We start from the raw sequence: 22243 nt of genomic DNA, 5'->3' as shown, positions 1-22243 counted from the left end.
CAAGACCAGAGGCCACAATGAAAATTGGTGAGCAGTGCTGGAGTGAACAGTTTCTGTTCTCTCCAAACATGAATTGCTCAATTTATAAAGCTGAGTCCAAACTGAAAGTATTACAACAAATGTGATGTAATAATGCCCAAAACACAGATAAAATAATAGATTAAATTCTAGGATGCCATGCTGTTAGATGTATTTTCTCAAGGCAAGTAGCCAGTGATAGGAGGACGCCAGGGAATGTGACTTTATCCAAGGCTGTAATTTTTCAGTTGGATAGCAAACAACAAAAGAAAGGCTATTTTTTCCATTGGACAGTCTACTGCTGGAGTAATGCCATGCGTTCTTGATCAGTAAACCATCACTGTCACCAAAACCAGTTGTTCTCTGATGACCATGGTTTCTCAGCTCTTCATTCTGACATCCTTCTCCTCCTTGTTGTGCTGGCCCAGATGATCATGTGCTCAGATGGTTTGGGGAGTTACCCAGCTCCCAACATCCCCCTATCTATGCATCTTTCTGGCTATGTGAACAGCTGCGCCAGCACAGGGAAGGATGTCTGCATCAAAATCAGAACGGGTAGGCAGAGTCTTTGGAGAAGACAGAACAGACACTTCCATTGGTAGATTGTGTTGGTTTAAAGAGCAGATAAAATTGAGAGTCACTTCAGCTCAGCCTGTTGGACAGAATGACAAAATATGGAGGTTTTCCTCAGCAATAAGCCTGAAGATCTGCAAAAAAGACTGCAGGTTTCTAATCTCCCATCTCTGATGTTAAGTATCCTTCCTGATCTCTGATTTTGTTGTTTGTTTTTGATTTTTTTTAAATACCCCATGTTTTTGATTTTTTTTTAAATACCCCATGCCCGTTAAAATGCATCGCCTTTTTCTGATCAAGAAGCACAAAACTCCAGTGCTTAAAATACAGCCCTGTGTGTATATGATTGGGTTGTGCTGTCTCAAATGTGCTTTATGAAACCTTAATAGATCCCTTACACAAGTTTCACAGGAGCGATTTTTTTTTTAAATTATATAAATGAGCTCAAATACTTTCATGGTTTTGTAGCAGCCATTTCAAAAATAGAAGGGACAAAATGAGGACAGCAGGCTATTTGTTGCTTTTCAGGCTGGCTGAAATATGAACTCTTGCATGTTACCCTTTCTTCTTTCTTGTGTTTTCAAGAAATCCTGACATTTTGCTCCCCCAGATAGATGAGTATTTAGAGACCAGACCAAAATAGCAGCTGTGGAAAATGCTAAACTGTTAGAACAGTAGGAACTTCTGGAGAAGTTGGTTTCCCAAATTGTTTGTGCTTCTCCCAGACGTGTTCTCCCATCAGCCTTTTTCCACTCTGCAAAGTACCCCACACTGCCCAGAGCAGAGGGAAGAAACCAGAGCTCCAGAAGAAAGCGAGACCAAATCCTTCGTGTTCAGAATATGGTGTCAGTCTCCTGTAGTTAGGATAACAGCTTTCTTCTGCAAACTAAGCTATGCTTGTGGTATCTGTAAAGCTGGTACCGAGAAGCTGAAGTTTCATCATTGAAGAAACAGGAGAATTATCAAGTTATTTGCTGACTTATTCCTTACATTTTACATATTTGCTTACATTTTCTCTTTGAAATCAGGATTGCCTATGCATCACCCCCTCACTACTCCAGCTGCACCTATCTGAAGAAGCTTTATTTACTTTGCAAGACCAATTCTGTAATTCCAAGTTTATGCATTGAGCATGAAATTCTGGTCTTTTATGACTCTGCATTTTTATGCTAAACTTTCAAATTACACAATACACATATTTTTTCTATATAATCTGCTTCCAAGTCCTGATTAGAGACATAAAGTTTCACATCATGTAGTACCTCTGCTGCTTTCTTATTTCCGTATATTGGCATCTGCAACCTATATAACAGTCTTCAAATGTTGGGGTGTTAGTTTTCACAGTTCTACTAGCAGAGTGGTTTTTAAAAATGAGTGGGAAAATCAGAGTACAGAATATGTAAGCCAAACAGATTGACTTTTAGTAAATCCTCTGCACTGTTTGTGTTTCATTTCCAACACACATCCAGTCTTCAGCTTGTTGGTTTAGGACATGATCTTGTTTTCTAAGGCACGGCACAAACCAGAGCTGAGAGATTACTGAGAAACAAAGCAATGCTACAAAGCTGATTTTGCAAAGCTGTTTTATATGAGGGAGTTCCCCAAAGCACTTCATGTGTTTCTCTTCCCTAAGTGCTTGCTTAGAAGATGGACTTTGCTGGCTAGGCATGTAAAAATTGGTTGCATCTATGTATTGTACAAACAAATGGACCACACAGCTGGTGAAATACTCTACTCTTCTGGAATTGTCCAAATGCCTTATATGGCAATTAAAATTATACATATGTACCATGGTCCTGTGGATGGGATGAGGTGGTTTCACTCTTTTAGTAGTTTTTTTCTTTAATTGAGAAATTACAGTGGCATTACAATTTAATCTATATTTAAAATAACTTGTAATTTTATAGTGTTTTTCTTCACTATGCAGAGGAAAAGGTTATATTGTAGTAAGAGTAGCATGTATTGACCGAACTTAGATTTTGTTTCAGAATAAAATATTTTGACATATTTGTTTTCTTTTTTATTTACCACTTAAGATACTCCCTTCTTGCCATTTTCTGTCCCAGAATGTGATCTTGTGATACTTCTATTCTTAGACAAAAACCTAGACAGATTATGCAGTGCATATCATCCCTTATCACCTTGTGAAATGTGTCTAAATTTGCACATTTGCAGTTCTTTGGGAATATGTAGTCATCGATATGGTAGTAAAAATCCTTGTTAAAACAAAGCATTTTAACATAGTATAGTGCATATTTTACTTAGCAAAGGAAAACAACGTTTTGTTTAGTTTTAGATGAACATTTAATTTCATTTAATCTGAGTGTCATTACATTGGATGTGCTTTCCTTAAGTTAAACATAAAGAGCCGAATCAATGAATTCTCCAGGCCTGTTCTAGTTGTAGCCGAACTCACAGTGATTGTCTTAGTATTTTTCTTTCCAAAGCCACAACCTCACTCCATATGTGTCTTTGCCCTTTCTCCCTCTATCTCCTCTTACCAGTAGCAATGCACGGCCGTGGTGAGAATTCCCTCTGTCTCACAATTATTTGTGATTTTTTTTTCCAGATGCCAGATATCCATGTGCCCCATGTTGTTTTCCAGTATTAAGAAATATCAGTAATTACATCCACTTACGGTGTGGTGTGAAAACTTGCTCTTCAGCCTCTCTAACACCCAACTAAACAGGGTATTGCAATAAATGACTTCTTAGGTATAGATCAGTATACCAAATATTATCAACAAACTGAAAGTTATTATGGTACATATGGTGTCTTTCAGTCTGAGCAACTCTGAGATGGCTTTCTCTGTACAAGTTGGCTTTGTTAATAGTTAGATGTTTGGATAAAAAAATTAATTTCATAACTCCACTGATACTTCCAGATTCATGTGAATACTTATGGAAGAGTCTCAACACATTTGGCACAGACTAGATTGTAACACAGTAATTTATGGTGATGAATAGTTGCTCATGAGTGACTAATAATTACTGTAAGTTTTAATATAAAGAACTAATAAAATGTTGCATTTTATTTTTTAATTTGGATTTACCATCTGTTGTGAAGTTTTCTTTTCCACATCTTTATAAAAAGTCACCAAATATAAACACAGAAATTTTAGTCAATGCTTTTACTTTGAGGAATGGGCCCATCATCCTAATACCATTGTACTGAAATAATTCAAGAACTGTGCTGTGGAATACTTCCATTCTTAACCACAGAAATCAGAAATAGAGGGGACACATAGTAGCTCAGAATAATTTTCACGATACATTCTTAAATACTTTGTGTTATTTGATCAACCTGTAGAATGTAGAAGTGCAAAAATCTTTGATTATTTGATTCACTGGAGAGTATTTGATTAGACATAGCTTAATGTTTCAATCTCTTATTTGGTTAACTGTGAAATTTCATATTGATTTAAAAGATTTACATACATTGGTCTTAAAACTGAAATTGAATGAAGGTTTCTGTTTTTATCTGGCAGTATGAGACACACTTTGAACTTAGATCCTGAATTAAGCTGATCTTTGCTCTAAGATACGCAGTCTAAAGAAACCTATTTGGATATAGAAGCTATTACTTATGAAAATAATGGCCAGCAACTAAGGAGATATTTCGATCTCAAAGTGTTATGCTGGTAGTATAAGACATGGAAAGGGGAATTGAAATCACAAAAAAAATCAGAAGCAGAAAGAGTAGCTGAAATTGTGCCCCCTTACTCACAATCACCTTCCTCTTGCATGAAGAAAGCTAAATACTTGCAAAATAAAAATTTAAATATGTGAGTTTCGTTTTCATTTAATACTGGGTACCAAAGGAGATTTTAAGAAGACAGTATTCCACATTGATTACAACACTATGACTGGAGTATGGTGGGGTTTTTTTAGTTTTCCTTATACCACTTTCATGTTATTCTTGAGGAGTTTGTTGATTTTAAATGGGAGTCAATTTTATTTTCTCAACAGATAATATATAAAGTAAGGTTAAGATAAAATGGGCAGGGTGAAATTCTTCAAATAAATATTTTTTATTTCGTATGTGTGTACTTCCACATCTCTTAAGTGCCTCTTAGTCTTTAACCCATTAACATGTTCTAAGTGCTCTGTTCAGTAGATCTTTATGTCCATTTGGGAAGGCCATTTAGATCTTAAATGTATCAGATGGTGCCAAGTATTGTCAATTAAAATGCAAAGAAGTTATTCAAAGGTTAACCTTAGGCAGTAATGAGAGGGAAAAAAGGGTGTTTTGCTGGCAGGCACTGCTGGTTTTCCCCCTCCTTATTGATTCCTTCCTTCAGTTTTTCTTTAAATACTTTTGGAGAAATGATTCTTTGAAAGGTCTAGTTAAAACTGAAAAGGAGAAACTAGGAACCAAAACAGAGCTTCAAGCCCAAGTTTGCATTTTTGAATATGATTTTTGTGTGCATCTAACTGCCATTAAACCAGCACAAATCTTTTACAGCTGTAGGATACTGACTTGTTACAGCTCCTGAAAAATTCGCAATACAGAATCCTCTTCCCTGCAGCTCTGGCTGTCTCCCTTTGGTTCTAGGGACCACTTCATTCATTTTCCCCAGTGTGAAATTCCTGCTTTTTGTGGACCTCAATTCATTAGCAATGTAACAGAAAGACATTACTTAGCAATGTCTTGCAATTGGCAGTTCAGGTAGAAACCCCACTGAATTCTATTGCTTCTTTGAATACCTTAAAATCAGTCTGTTGTGTTTCCTTCTTGGCTTGACTTTCCCTGGATCTTTCAGATTGTGCTATTTCTTATGTCCTCTGTCCAAATTTTCAAGCTTTTATTTCCAAAGCTTTGCTCACAAGAATTCCTCCTGTAACCTCAGTTTCTGTTCCTGGTTATAGCTTCCCTCTGGTTATTCTTCCCCTCACTGATTTCTGTATTGTCAGCAGAACCAAATGAGGCCAGCTCCACATTTGCATCTCTGATCTGGCTTGGATGACTACATCTATATTATCCCTTGTATACAATTTATACACCATAAACAAAATTTAGGAGAGCAGAGTCAGTAGAGACTTGAGTATTTGTACCTACTTTTTCCTGCAAACTAACTTAGGCTAAAGTTGCATACAAATGTGATTTGACCTTGTAGAAGGCACCTCAAAGTACCCCAAGTTCTCATGTCTGTCCAATGTCAGGCAAAATTACCACATGAAATGAGGATAGATGGATATTGTTCACCAGGCTTTGGGAGGTAGGGCTATTTGCACTTCAGATAAATATGTGACTAAACGGGCTTTAAAGTGCATGCAGTACATGCAGACAAATGCTTAGGGCATTGTGGCTGAGTCACTGTAAAGCAAGCCCCATTTGTGTCTTACAAGTCAGCACTGCGTACCTGCTGAATTTAGCCTTTAGCCCATATTTAAACGTAGACATACCCTCGCTACTGACCAGTCCTACAACATCAAGTTACATCAAGGCTTGGTGCATTTGCCCTTATGGCAAAGGAGGTGAATAGTGTCCTGAGCCGCATTAAACAAGGCATTGCCAGCAGGTCAAGGAGAGTGATCCTGCCGCTCTACTCAGCACTAGTGAGGCCACGCCTGGAGCGCTGGGTCCAGTTCTGGGATCCCCAGTACGAGAGAGACTTGGACATACTGACCCTTCCAGTGAAGGACCATGAAGAAGATGAAGGGACTGAAGCACCTCTGCTATGAGGAAAGGCTGAGAGAGCTGGGACTGTTCAGCCTGGAGAAGAGAAGGCTCAGGGGATCTTATAAATGTATATAAATACCTGAAAGGAAAATGCAAAGTGGACGGAACCGGACTCTTTTCAGTGGTGCCAGTGACAGGACCAGAGGCAATGGGTGCAAACTGAAACATAGGAGGTTCCCTCTGAATATCAGGAAATACTTTTTCAGTGTGAGGGTGACTGAGCATTGGCACAGGCTGCCCAGAGAGACTGTGGAGTCTCCTTCCTTGGAAATAATCAAAAACTCTGTGGACATGGTCCTGGGCAGCCAGCTCTAGGTGGCTCTGCCTGAGCAGGGAGGTTGGACCAGATGACCTCCAGAGGTCCCTTCCAGCCTCAACTGTTCTGTGATTCTGTAATTCATTCCAAGTGTACAAGTTCAGCACAGTTTCTGGGAGAGTCTGAAAATCCCCTTGCACTAGTATTTCCATGTTAGAACTACAGCATATTATGGGTGAGTAGATTTTTCTTAGGTCTTTCAGTTTCCCCACATTCAGAGCCCAAACTTTTTGGACCTTGGGCCTTGGATTTGAATTACCATTTTAGCTCTTCCCAGTTCTGTGCTTCCCTATAAGTCCTCCATAGAAATCTCAACTGTCATTTCCATCAGCTGATGTGTTTAATCATCCATTATCTTAATCAGTCATCTTTTGTGTATTTTATCCTACAGTTGTGTATATGCCAGTTCAGTTAATATGCTTGATGCATAAACATCTGGTAATCTCCAACAAAATTATTATTATTTTTTTCCATAAACAGAAACAAAAATTAGAAGCAAATGCTGCCACTGACATTCTTTGAGGTAATTGGTTTTTTCTTGCCAATGATGTGCAATTACTGTGTAGCTATTTTTGTATATAACAGATTTCTCACTTCTAGTAGAAGGTATGAGGTCCCTGTTTCATATCTATGGAGATATGGGTCAGCATGCAGTATTCTACCTGATACAGTAATTTACAGGAGGTCTGCATTGTTCCTATTTGCACTGTGAATTCAGACACCTGTACTTGCTATCAAAATAGCATATGAACACCCTGCAAGGCAAATTGTCCCCTCTTTTGTTTGCTTAAGATAATATATTTTTTTCCAGGTCCCATTACAATGTTTGTGTTTGCAACTCTAAAACTCCAGCTGTTCCCAGTTTGAGGAATCACCATTTTAATAGAAAACATTGTTTAGTTATGAAACATCGCCACTAGTCCTATGGATCACTAAAACACTATGAAAACAGCAGAGAGGCTGAATTTGTATGCTTCTGTGGTACAGATGACTGATGTCTGTATCCTGCTATCAGTAATTATTTGGAGAGTGGTATTGACAGAAACAAGGCTTTCTACAGGTGTAGGAAACCATGCAAGATGATTGTAGGACTTGGCAAGAAAACTATTTTGGCTTAATTTTCAAAAAGAAATATTCTTCCTTTTCCAGTCCTCATTTTTAACTACAGTTCATTTAAAAGATGAGTAGAAAGCATTTTTGTGAATGAAAGCACTTCCTGGTTCAGCTAGATGCTAAATAATAAAGACTGAAAAGTCCTGTCCAACCATGAAGCAACACTAGGTGACTCAATATGGGCATGCACTGTCATTGAGTATCAGAACAATAAAACAAGCTTATTCTGCCTTTTTCTCACAGCACCTTCATAATTCCAGGAGTATTAATAATAACAGGGTGTAAAATTTTCTCCATATTGGAGAGTAGGAGAGAAATATCAGTTTTATGTTTTGATCATTCTGTTTATGGCTATTCATCTATCTGCTACAGGGCAGAGAAACAGACTGAGAAATTTTTTTTTCATTAAGTTAGCTCTTTTTTTTTAATGGCATTATTTTAGCTCTGTGCAAAAGAATCAAATATGTTTACATACATATTGTGACTAATACAGAAATGCTGTGGAGTTTGGTAAATATATTTGTTACGGGTTTTTTTATTTCACTTTCTAAAGAGGTGAATGAAAATATTGATCTATTATTTGGCTCTGCCTTTCATTTTGAAAGATGTGATTTTTTTTCCCCTCAATAATACCAAAACCAAGTTCCAAAAACCAATACCAACTGAAAGAGTGGTATTGGTTTTTATAAGGTGTTGACCTCAATGGTTGACTTTCTGACTTAAGGAGGTTACACCCATGTAATTGGTGTAGAAAAAATGTGACCCTTTGTTATTAGTAAATGCTAAAGCTCTCTTTTATCCTTTCATGTGTTCAGTATGTGCTTCCAAAACCATCAGACTGAGATCTGACCTCACATTCTTAGAGTTTCTTACATTATTCCTTCTTATAGTTACCATGCAAACTTCTTCATTTCAAAGAGGATTTTGCCTGAAGGAGTTGTGCAAAAATGCCCTTGTGCTTTATTCAAAGGTGAATTCCTAAAATTGTGAAGACTCAGCTCAGTTAGGAAACTTGTAAGTAGGAGTAGTGAGTGAAACAGTGATGTGGTCAAATGTCATTTCGAAAATAGTAGTGCTGTTTACCTAACAACCCTCCTAAAATTCTGGGCAGGCCCTGATACAGTACTGCTCTTCCTCCTTATGCAAGCTATTATAATATTATATTAAACAACAAAGGCATTCACTGCCAGAGCTTTTTAGTAATGCATGAAGGGATTGCTACATAGTCTTCTGTTTCTACATTGTTTAATTAACTAGTAAGACTTAAATACTTAGTGAGGTTTATCCTTCTTTATCCAAATCTCACTAAAGGATGTTGAAAAACATATATCACCAATTACAGTTATCATAACTGTAATAATTTATTATAAATTTTTCATTAGTCCTAAATTTGTTAGCCTGTGACCTGGTCAGGAAATGTGAGGAGAACAGATCTCTCGGTGCAGTAGCCTCTTCTGATTGAGACTTTACAAAAGTGATAACAGTAAATCCTGTGCCACCACAGTGGGTGTGGAGTCCTCTGGAGGACATTCTCCCTGACCAGCAGTGCTACCTCTCCTTTCTACTGAGGTCCCCAGAAGTGTAAGTCGTGATTCTTTCAGATACAGACCACTGGCTTACAGGAGAAGCTTTTTAAGTGTTCTTTCCTTAGTACAATACAGTCAAGCAAAATGCTTGAAAACCTTGAAAATAAATGTTTTTCTTAAAAAGAGGAAGAAGAAGGGACTGTCATGATCTTGGATTGCCTTAATAGGCATCCATCTGCTATGTGACTCCATAGCTTGCTATGCTATGCTGCACCCATCTGCTATGTGAATACAGAAAAGATGACTACAAATGGCTTTCTGAAACTCTAAAAATGCCTCACTCCATAACTCAGCCTTGCAGGACTTAAAACATAAAAAGGGACAAGGTGAAGTGTAAAAGACGGAAAATTCATCTGTGATTATTCAGGAAAATAAAATTCTGACTTGACTGTACAGTTCTTGGAAGATGCTACAGTCTGGGATGTCTGGCTGCTTCACACCTACCAAGGGGCTGCAACGGAAAGCCAAAAGCTCTCCAATGGAGACGTCCAGTCCCAGCTGGAGCAGAAAGGTAACACATTCTGTGGTCAGCAGGACTGGAGATAAAACTCAGCATTTCTAGAACTGGAGTTGCTAATGACACACTTCAAAAAGAAGAACCAGGCTGGGAAAGTCTGAGGAAAGGTATTCACAGGTGAATAAGACATGTCCTTGTAGGAAATCTACCTGTCCTACCCTGTTCTTAAAATTACTGCTGTAAACCAGAAATTGAACCGGAAGCAAGGTGTGCATCAGATTTTTGCAATCTCTGTGCACACTGTCTGGCTGTCTACTGCGTCCTCTGGCCTTGTAAATGTTTTAATTTCCAAACATCCTCTGTCATCTCTCTGAAAGCATTCAAACCATGAAGAATTCCTCCAACAGATCTCACACATATTACTATAATTATGTTTAACAGGGCAGTGTAGGGTGTTGACAAAGTTACCTTCCTCTTTACATACTTCGAGTGAAGAAAAAATGTTCCACAATGTACCAGACATCATATCTTAGAAAGGATCTGGTCTGTAGGGTCTAGCAAGCATGGGATGAACCCTCTTAGAATACAGCACTGAACATCTAAATGGGAGGACCCAAGCTTGTGTGCCCCACAGGGAAGTAAAAATTTTGTGTGTATCAGTTCACTGTTCCCACTCAATTTAATGATTTCCATTAGAAGGAAATTGCATCTGCTGGCCTAAAAAGCCTGTTTTGGACAATGACAAAGTTAAGTGTACTGAGGGCAGCACTTAAACTCAGCAAATATACTTAATAAGTTCCCCTCCCAGTAAAAAAAGGTGAGGATGAAGTAGAGAGGTGGCATCACCCAGGTTCACAGGTATGTCAGTCACCAGGGTGGATATGTCCTAAGGATAAAACTTGGAGGCATGTAGAAGATGTCTGTTGCTGATACATACCATTACAGTAAATTAATTACTTGACATGTATTATATGTATGCAGACAGTGATTTTATTTTTTACCCTTATATGGATGACACCAGGTTTCTGTTTGGGTGACTGTTTTGTGAGAAAGTCTTGCAGAGTCAAGCTATGATGAAAAAAATGAACTCAGTATTTTATTTTCATGCCTCATTATCATCATCATCATCCCACCTCATGACTCCTCAAAGTCTCAAAGCTGAATGGCAAATAAATATGAGTGGAATAAAAATAATTGAGGTTTTGTTTGAAGGGTTGGGGTTTTTTTGTGTTCAAGTTTATTGTTTGGTCTTCTGAACTTTCAGAACAATATGTTATTCTCAGATGCTGCCATACGGCTCTAACACTGTAAGTAGTAACAATATTGTATTTGTATGTTCAAGGAAAGAGCTGAGCTCTGAAATATCTTTGCTGGATTCTGTTAAGGATCATTTTTTAGGATAAAGGCATTTTGCATAAAAGGAACTCCAGTCCAATATTGGAACCTTCCCTGTGGACCCGAAGTAGCAATTATGCAGCAAACACACCCTAGGAATAAATACATCTATACACAGATTTAAATCCTGCTAAAATATGAAGCTGATTTACAGCATGGACTTGATGCAGAAATTATAGGGTACAGCTGATTCCTGCTCTCAAAGCCAATAAATAAGTGGAATATTCACTTCAGCACTGTTACTCTAGATCTACATCATAGGAACTGAATTTGCTTCAGCAGTCTCACATCAGCTCAGGGACAATGTATTATAGAGAGATGGAGTCAAGGGAAAATTTCCACTTGTAATTTTCTTTTTTTCAGATGACCACTCAATTTCAATGTCTGACTTCATCAATTTCTCTAGTCATGGTTCTTAGAATCATATAACCATAGAATGGTTTAGGTTAAAGATCATCTATCTCCAACCTTCTTGCCATGGGCAGGGACATCTTTCACTAGACCAAGTTCCTCAAAGCCCCGTCCAACCTGGCCTTGAACACTTCCAGGGAGGGGGCAGCCACAACTTCTCTGGGCAACCTGTTCCAGTGACTCACCACCTTCACAGTGAAGAAATTCCTCACACAATCTAAATCTACCCTCTTTATACCCTCTATCACTACACACCCTTGTGCAAAGTCCCTCCCCAGCTTTCTTGTAGGCCCCCTTTATGTACTGGAAGGCTGTTATAAGGTCTCTCTGAAGCCTTCTCTTCTCCAAACTGAACAACCGCAACTCTCTCAGCCTGTCCTCATAAGGGAGGTGCTCCAGCCTCCTGATCATCTTCATGGCCCTCCTCTGGACTTGCTTCAACAGGTCTATGTCCTCCTTATGTTGGGGGCCCCAGAGCTGGACACAGGTGGGGTCTCACAAGAGCAGAGAGAGGGGGAGGATCACCTCCCTCAACCTGCTGGCCACACTTCTCTTGATGCAGCCCAGGATACAGTTGGCTGCCAGTGCACACTGCTGTGTCATGTTGAGCTTCTTGTCAACCAACACCCCCAAGTCCTTCTCCACAGGACTGCTCTGAATCCATTCTCTGCACAGCCTGTATTTGTGCTTGGGATTGCCTCAACCCATGTGCAGCACCTTGCACTTGGCCTTGTTGAACTTCAGGAGGTTGGCATGGTCCCACCTCTCAAGCCTGTCAGGGTCCCTCTGGATGGCCCATCCCTTCCCTCCAGCATGTCAACCGCACCACACAGCTTGGTGTCACTGGCAAACTTGCTGAGGGTGCACTCAATCCCACTGTCCATGTCGCCAACAAAGATGTTAAACAGTGCTGGTCCCAGTACTGACCCTTGAGGAACACCACTCATCACTGGTCTGAGGAACCCCTGAGGAACACCACTCATCACTGGTCTCCACTTATAGATTTATGGTATACTTTTCTGTCACATATATTCCCATTTCTATGCATACCAGATATACCTTTCTGTTAAACACAGCTTTTTAAGCTCTATTGTTTTTTCTGTTTGTTTAAAGTATATTAGTTAAGAATAGGTCTTTATGTATAAGAGTCTTGTCAAATTGATGAATTGTATTCATCCAGTTGTATATTTCTCTTGATAAAGGATGTTTTGGAATTTTTTATGAACTAGCAACATCATACATGAAAAAGGCAGGTTATGTTATGAAGTCAAAGACCCTAGGATGGGGAAGCAGTGGTTAACAGACAGCTTCAAAAGCAGCTGTTTGTCACTAGCGTCTCCCAAAATTAACATGGAATATTAATGTCAGAATGAAATCTGCTCCTGGATGCCACTGATTGGTTGACTAGTTATAGTTTAAGGAGGTTTTATTATTCTTGTTGTTGGAGGGAAACTGTTGGTTATATTTCAGATCAGTTGTGGTTTGTGATCTCTCCTGTGAGAGCTGGAGAGAGTTAATAAATGTTGGGCTGCATTTGTGAGGAGGATGCAACTATTGCAGTTCTCTGTCCTTTCAGGATGCCTAGACTGACTCTGGGTTATGGGCATAGAAATGAGATCAAGGGAAGTCATATGCCTGTGCATAAGCCTGCAAAGAATAGCACAAGGTGGTGTTTAAGACCTGCTTGTCAAGGATGTAAATCTCTCCCTTTGGGCTTGGGGGTGCCTTTCTCTTCTTTGACTTGACTGCTCTTACTAAGCATGTAAATCCCTTTGAGTAGTCTACTTTGACGATGAGCTTATCAGTCCTACTCTTTTTCCTTAAAGAAAACAATCAGTGTAGTTTTGGATCCATTGTCAGGTAGTCTAGTGGTTAGGGCATTCACCTGGGAGAAGGTAAGGCCTTTAATTTCTTTTTACACAGTGGGGAAATGCTTTAAAAAGAAGTATTGAGAGTCTCAGCACCAGAATACTTTCTTGCCTAGAAGGTAGATGATGGAGATTCAAATCCTCAGACAAAGGATGGCATTTATTCTGAACCTTTGATGTAATGGATCAAAGCTTTAATCTTCAAACTCTTGTGGAAACAAGCACTGTTGCTGCATCCTTTGATAAAGTGGTGTCCCAGACTGAATGTTAGACTAAGACACTGTGTACTGTCATGATCATCTGGCCCTTGTTTTGTTTCACATGTGCTTGAGTTACTTTCTTTAAAGAATAAAATGCCCCAAAGTTTCTGTGGCTGTCAACAGGAAAGGGGAAGAGATCTCATCTTCAACCACAAATGGACACAGCATCTAGATCTTAAGCTATTTAGGTCTCTTATTTAAGGTTTTGAGTTTTGACTTTAAAAGATCAGCTGGCAAAAGTGATGTATTTATTTACAAGAGTCTAAAAGAGAAGGAACCCAACTTTCTGGAAGAATTAAGATTTAAGGAGGCCGTTCTGACTCGGTAGTCTCATACTCAGTGGTTGACATACTCAGAGCCACTAAATGAACTTAGTCAAAACCAAACTCTGCTGGGGAACCCTCCCCTCCAACATTTGTTTCAGCTTTCTGGTAAGGATGAGTGGCTAAAACATGATAACTGAAAGAAAGGGCTATCCTTTTTCACGTGTGAAGCTTCAAGGTTGTATGCTGCACCTTAACATCATGTACAGTACATTTGTACTTCCTTGTGATGCAGCCTGACAGGCTGGTTCATAGAAATCACAGATTTCAAAGCCCAAGCTGTCAAACTACAGCATGAAAGCTTTTAAGATAAAATTGCTTAATTTTTCTGTAATGTATCTGCAAAAGGCTTGGTGTACTATCTTTACTGGAATATAAATATTAACATGCCATTACATCTCCATAATGTACATGTGATCAAGCATACAGCTTTGAATTAAATAGTTCATCTATTTGAACAAAGACAAAAATAATCTCAGCATGCCTGGACTAGTTAGGTATATAATGCTCATGAAAAATGTGTTCTGCTTTTCCTATTGCTGAAACTGAAAAAATAATGACTGAATTGCCATGTGATTGTAGTTGGTGAGTCAAACAATTTTTGTGCTTGGGGAAATTTTACTGTTCTATCATTATAGAGATATGTAATATGTAATATATATCTATATGATTATATCTGTATAAATGTAGTTAGCATATCTCCATATAGCTATATCTAATCCACATGATTAAATGTAGATGTAGATACAAATAAAGATATATAGGTATATAGATACAGATATTTTATTGATTAATCACATGGTTAAAGAAACAAGTAGTAAGAAAGGGAGCCTTTCACTGGTCTGAACTCATTCAGATCTTAAGTGGGCAAAACCTACTACGCCTGGCAGAGTAGTGGAATAGACTGATTTTCTTAGTTGGCATGCCTCCGTATTATGAAAAATACTTATCAGGATCTTTCTGAAACCCTTCCTAAGTGTTCGCTGGGATGTAGACAAAACAGCAGAATAACAAAACCTGAATTTTCACCTCAAAACTGTTAGCTACAGAGTGCACATGCTTCTCTGAATCTGCATGTAAAAATCTTTGAAAAGCCTTTTTATTTTACTCAGAGGCCAAAGTGGGCTAATCTTTAAAGTATTAGAAGTAGATGTCTCAAGCTCAAACAAGCGATGTATTCAGTCTTCAGAAAGTGGCACAAAGTACAGAGAGAAATGTCAGTATATGGTACATAAACAGTAAAAAAAGGAAATCAGTTTATTAATATTTACAAAATATATTGGTAAAAAAGTAATAAATTATATGTAATTATATTGAATTCTATTAAATATTGTGTTAAGTTCCAAACATCACCACTGGTCGAATTTGTTATGATAGTTCTTCTGTTATATTCACTTTGCAGCACTATTCAAATCTTACAGTAGAAAAGAACATAGTAGTAGATGGAAAGGAAATATGTTTCAAGGTGATGTGTATTTCCCTCCTCCTTCTACCATGCAAGTGCAAAGAAATATGATAATATGAAATACAGCAGTGTTATCACATCCCTTTAAAACAAAATCACTGACATATCACAAACCAGAGTTTTTTGATAAATGAAAAAGTTTTCAAGTTTTCATGTAAGAACAATTTTCAAATTCATATCAAATATCACTGAAGGCTTAAAAGTGGAGACTTGTAGCTGTCTGTTACCACTGAAGGCACTTAATTGTCAGCTCAGTCTTGCACTTTTATATGCAATATGGCTGCTAAAGTGAACAAACTCTAGATGCCTGTTATTGGGGTTATTAATATTCTTTCTTTAGAACCTTGCACGGCTGGTCAAATTAGTGTCTTTTGGGGTACTGCTTTGATTACCATTTCCAAGTTGGTTTTTTTTCAGCTCAGTAGATTATTATATGTTGGGTAGTAGTATCGGTGTGTTTATCAACTGCAACTTCATTGTGAATCATCTTGTGTCTGCAAAGCCTCATTCACCCAGGTAAAGTGGTTCCTAAAACATAATGACTATAGTGGAACTGGTAGCTGTTTTTGGAATAGCTGCTTCACTTTGCATATGAGCCCTTGCTATCTCATTTCAAGAGAAAGGGCAAAATTAATAGAAAATGAAGATGAAAAGACAAGTTTGTGAATCCTGATTCTCCAGTGTATAGATGTAAGGAAATATTCATGCTATAAACTAAAAGGAATTGTCTGTGTCACTAAGCCAGGTAGTTCCCCCAAACACTTTTTGCAGGGGGCAGTTCAAAGAACTTAAACTAGATTGTGCTCTTTAATCACCCCCAGGAGAAGCTTCTCTCTCTATTGACTGTGCACATAGAAAATTAACTCAGCCAAAATCAGTACACTTGGATGGATGAGGGATAGGAATCACTGGTTTTAAATTGGAGCAATTTATTTAGTGAAACCTCAGGCAAAAAATACTCCATTAATTCTCATCGTGATTGAAACCCTCACCAAAAATCTATCAGCTGAATTGGCTCCTGGTGGTGAGAGTGAACCTCCACATAAGTTTTATGCTAGTCCAAGTCTATTGTCTTCAGTGAATGGAATTTTTATGAGATGGCTCTACAACCTGTATAAATCAGATCCCCCCCTTTTTTAAAAACTGTGTTATTTTTGCAGAATGCACTAAGCACAGTCTACTTATTATTTGTGGATATGCAGTGTAGTATAAAACTCAAAGTAGTTACTTGCTTCTTTTCTAGCTTGAAATTAACTGTTCAGTTCTTTACATTCACTTACATTCAGTATTACTGTGAAAATATTTAGGAAACTGGAATATCTACTGAATAGTCTCACTTGCCCTAAAGAAATAAAAACAGCAGAGAAAAGATAACAATCAGTTTTAATACAGGAGATAAAAGTATTAAGTTCTGAATGTTTTCTGACTTCACAACACATGAGTAACACTCACTGAAGTATTTTAGAGAAATACAATAATGCTTCAGAGAAGAGAGCCTGAATATTTCATGGGAGACAGCAGGAAGGGACCAGAAAGAGATTGTGAGCTCTTAGGAAGATGTTGACTGGCCTTGTGGGTAGTTGACATGAAAGCAGGTCTCCTGCAGGTTAAACACTGATAAAAATATTATCTTGATGCATCTGTGTACAAGCTTTGTATCAACATAATTGATGGTAAAACCACCATGGTAGAATAAATAAGGTACTTAGTCTTTTGAAATGACAGTGTCTCCAGGGCAATACAGTGACAGTACAAGGAGCTGACACTACCATCACATATTTTATGGCCAAAATTTGCTAGAAGATTTCTATTTAGTAAGGCTAAATCTGTGAGGCTTTGTCTCATCCAGAACTGTTTCATAATCCTAAAAATGATTGGTTTAAAGACATGATTTTGAAGAAGGACCATATTATTGATAGTGTAATGAGAAATTTATTGATATAAAATGAAACCCACTGCAGCACTAGGTCACTTTTCAGACATCAGGAAAGAAGGTAGAAACTAGGTTTACTTGCCAGAGTTGTGGCAATATTGATTATGTGTTACCATCAGCAAACATCATGGGGTTGAGGTGAATGGGCAATCCTTAATTTTGGCAAGTGGTGCCTTTAGAAAGGCAAGTATTTTCAATTGGTGACTTTTCCAGAGCTTCTAACACCTGCCAAACCTTCTTGAAATGTAGTGGAATTAACACTGAAACAAAGAGAGAAGCAGTAACAGAATATCATGGATTAAGAGTGATCCCCTGGAGAGCTATTTTAGACTGGAGACAGTAGAAAGTTTCCATCTTCTTAGCTATATGTATATAAATATGCACCAACGCTGGTGGAGTGAAGAGGTTCTCTCAGATTTTTTAAGTGTTTGGTCTGTTTTAGGCCTTTGAGATTGATATTCTGTCTCAGAACTCTTCTGGTCTTTGTAAAAACATGTTGAAAGTTGTATTTTTTGAAGAAAGAAAAAAACAAAGCCTAGATGTGAGACTGTCTGTCAGCAATAGGACACAATTTGGCAGGTGTGGTGGAAGAGGTGGTAGGACTCTAACTGCTGCATGGTATTGTTCATCTTCAGAAAAGAAGCTTCTGAGACTTCTGCACTTGTATAGCATAGTAACACGTAAGTATGTTTTACCAGCCTTTCCCGATGTCATGCCTGGAATTAGTGATACAGTTTAGGAGCACACTGTGTCGTTTCACCAAACCTTTCTGGGAGGAAATGGCAGACAGGTTTGTTTAAATGAATACTAAAATGAAGTGGCTTATCATCCACCTTTCCATATGATCTCTTATTTCCTGTATTAAAAAGCTGCTCTCTTGTGTTCCTTTTCTCTTTGAAACATCTTGGGCTACTTATGATAATAGCCACTAAATCCCTTCATTATTGGTCTCTTTAACATCTAGTTCCTTGGCTCTGATCGTGGGATCAGCACCAGGAAAGAAAGGTGTATCGTAGGAACCCTATAATGCTTTGGTATATCCCTTCTTGTTCTTCTGAGTTTGCCTTGATGACATTTCTGCATATTTTTTTTTTTTTTCAGGAATTCCAGTAAGCACAAACTTCCCACAAATACCAGACAAGTATTATTTGGTTTTGCTATAATGATTTATTTTAATTTAAAGCCTATTTGATATATTCAGGTTCTTAATTTCCTGATAGTAAAGGTCACCAGGAAGGTACACTGTTTTGACTGTGCTGTCAGACTGCTGAATGCAGGCTGGGATTCTGTGGGCTGGCCTCTTAGCAATGAATTTGTATGAAGACAAGAGAATAATGCATTTCTGATTTCAGATAATCTACTGGAAGCAGCTGCAAGGCTTACTTTAAAACCACAGTTTTATTTCCAGTAGTTATGGAGATCTTATTTGTGTATGGATAAATGTTTTAAGAGATTAAGGACAAAAGCCAAGCCTGTAATGCATTCCTGCAAAATATGTATTTACAATACTTTGCTCTCATGATTTCCAAAGAATTTTCTCAACACCTTAATCATCCCAGATCCACCATGGCTGTTTGGACCTTTGTTTCTATAGGTCGGTTTAATTTTTAATCCTTCTATTTAAAATACTATCCAGTGCCACCAGGAGGTGTCTGTGTCCTACTTATCGGTTACTTCCCAGGGTGCTTGCATTTTTTAATTTTTTGGAAGGAGGGCTCCATAATACCACCACAGTGGTAGCAATTTCTATAGGATCATTATTATTATATAGCATTGGTGTTTGCACTTCCAAACAAATGAGGATGCGTTTGTGTCCAGAGAGAGTCCTTAATTCTTTCCCTAGGTGAGAATTATAGATGAAAAAGACCTGTTAAATCATCCGTCTTTTTCTCTTACAGCATGCCCTGTTTTCTGAAGTATACTGTATAATGTATTGAGGATATCAGTCTGTTGCTAGGGAAATGATGACTATAATCAGATGTTACACAGTCTACATTTTGACTGCATTGCAGGATCAAAGACGAGGTTGTGGAAACAAGGATCTTGTACTGAAACACAGAAGTTGTGTCCTATTAGTACTTGTGTGTAACTTCCAGGTTTAGTAAAAAGAAATGAGCATATATGACAAAAGGCTAACTATCACACAGTATTTTGATGTTGCACATTTGGTCTGTGATATTTAATTGAAAAATATCTAGTGTATTTTCACTGTAAATATAGGCATAAAATATGTACAGATCCATAGTGATCCATAGGACATTACAAATGACTGCAAGACATTCTATTGTTTAGACTATAGTCTAAAGTAGTGCCATATTTATTACCACATGGATATTTAGAAGCATACATTAGAGTGAGTAGTAAATCTGATGTCATTTGAACATCAGATAGGAAGAAATAATTAGTTGATAAAATATGAACCTGCCTGGTGATATAATGTACAGTTCAGATGTATTCCACAGGGCCTGTTGAAAATACTGTCCCAACCAAATTAAAATTCACTGTGTTGCAACAGTCACAAGCACTACCTGCAGGTGCTGTATGTGCAGGAGTGATACTTTTTTCATGGCTGTACAGTCAGATTGACTATTTCTGCTTTCTATGGCATCTTGCAATCAACATGTGTTTTGATAAAGTGAAGGCCATCCTTGTTGAGGAGATATCATTAGCTTGAAAAAGATTTCCAAATACAGCAGCGTGTTGTGTGGGTTATGGCCAAACTTCTTAAAAGGTTAAGAGATCTGTAAGCTTGCCAAATCTAATTTAGTAGTCACATTTCACTGAGGATATAGTTTTCAGGCTACCTGTGTAAAACTATAAGCTTACCGCCCCCAACCCCTGCCTCCCCATATTTACCCATAAACTTGGTCTTTTATATTTGTCTGCAACTATAACACCATACCAACAAAAAAACTAGCATGGCCTCTTCCAGGAGTAGTGATTGGATTCCCACCAGTGATGGCAGTCCCAGGATGTTTCTGAGTAGCTCCTGACCCCATGGACTCATAGATGTCTTGTTCTATTGATAAAGAGAAATATTAAAGCAGCAGATAGGTATCATTACTGTACATGAGTTTTTAACTTTCACAGTACATATTCTTACATCAATAGCCAGCTGAATCACTGAACTGAAAAGAATGTGGACAACAAAAATCTTTTTACAGGCAAGTGAGTCAACTGAACTAGTAGGAAACAGAGTAGGACATACTAGTAGGAAACTCCACTGAAAATGAATGATAAAACATTCTCACATCAAAGCTATGGCTAATGCATTAGCTAGATACTTGCCATTTGAAGTCCCAAGTAATAACCAACTCTATTACGGTTTTGCTGATGTGCACATTGCAACACTGAATTTCTTTGCACAATCACACCTGTGTTGGTTTTTTTTTAGTGAAAAAAGGGACATACAAATAGAAGCATACTAGTAATGAAATGGATCTGTCAGCATGCTATGTGGTAAAAAAAATATATAATCTTGTTTTCTCCTTTGCTGCCTTAGAAACCACTGTGTTCACATTTAAAAGCTGCTTCTGTGTATGTTTGTAATATCCATGTTTGATGAACACAATGAAACTTAATTTACATGCTAATGCAACAAAACAGATGTAGGATAGATCAACTCACCTGCTAACACATGCATTATTTGGGCCACACTAGTACTGACTGAAAGATAGGTAGCTTTAATCCCCTGATACTGGCTTGCAGAGCTGCTCAAGATTTGATCTCCCTACAAATATCTCTCATCCATCTCTCAGACAATCTGTCACTATTTCATATAAATTACTGCTGAGTTACTTTTTTTGATTTCATCTCTCATCCTTTTGTATGTTAAAAACTGATTACTTTTTCAGGATCAAAAGGTGTTTTTTTCATGGAAGTAGATCTAAGCATTAACTGATTAACCATTGATACACTAGGTTTATTATTGCACAACTACAAAACACTGTTATTATCTATCTTTGCTAGGGCATGTAGATTTTTTGCTAATATTCTTGGCTCAGACATTTTGGGAGCACTCACGAGGATCTGCCTTGGTCAAGTCTGTATCAGGCCACCACCTATTACATCACACTCACAGATCAGCACCAGAGAATTTCTTAAGAGCAAATAGTATTGAAAAAGTATAGTGATGGCTAATTTGCTAAACGCTTACTTATGAACTCATAAGCACGTCATCACTAGCATTGGTCTTTATAAACATTTGGTTTCAGGGTCCTGAAGCATGTGTTGCCTGAAAATACCAAGAGATCTTTGTACACACATGTCATGAATTGACAAGTCTGTCCTGCCCTCTGTCCCAAAATATCAGCAGCTCCAAGCCGTAACGTAAGAATTAGTGAAAAGGGTAGAGCATAAAGTTCTGCTGCTTTCAGAAGATGGGGATGCTTCTTGTCAGCATGAGTGCACTGTATTTGTGTTTAGCTTTACTCTCCGCTTTTAAGATTTGTTCATATTTTGTCAACTCACAGTTAGATTTGTCACACAACAATAGGAACTGACTCAGTACCCTGTTATCCTATTTTTGTTCAGACCATTGTTTGACCATTACTTTATCTCAGATAGTGGCAGTATGTTATATAAATAAAGTAATAGTGGAAATGTACCAAACATCCATATTGACCACCTCTGTCCTTATTCTCTTGCAGGAAAGAATAGAGTTCAGCCTCAGCCTGCAGAGAATAGTGACAACATTCCTCATACTACCTTGGTTTCTATCATTTTCCTAGCTGTTTAAAGTTTCTGCTTTCCAGAGAGTATCCTGTATTCTGCTACCTAAGAAATCCTATTCTCTCTCATTAGAACCTGGTGATTCTCATTTGTCTCAAGGATAAGGGCCACA

Source organism: Strix uralensis, chromosome 1, assembly GCF_047716275.1.
Source record: "Strix uralensis isolate ZFMK-TIS-50842 chromosome 1, bStrUra1, whole genome shotgun sequence".
In the NCBI taxonomy this organism is placed as follows: domain Eukaryota; kingdom Metazoa; phylum Chordata; class Aves; order Strigiformes; family Strigidae; genus Strix; species Strix uralensis.
Note: the sequence above shows the minus strand (reverse complement) of the source record.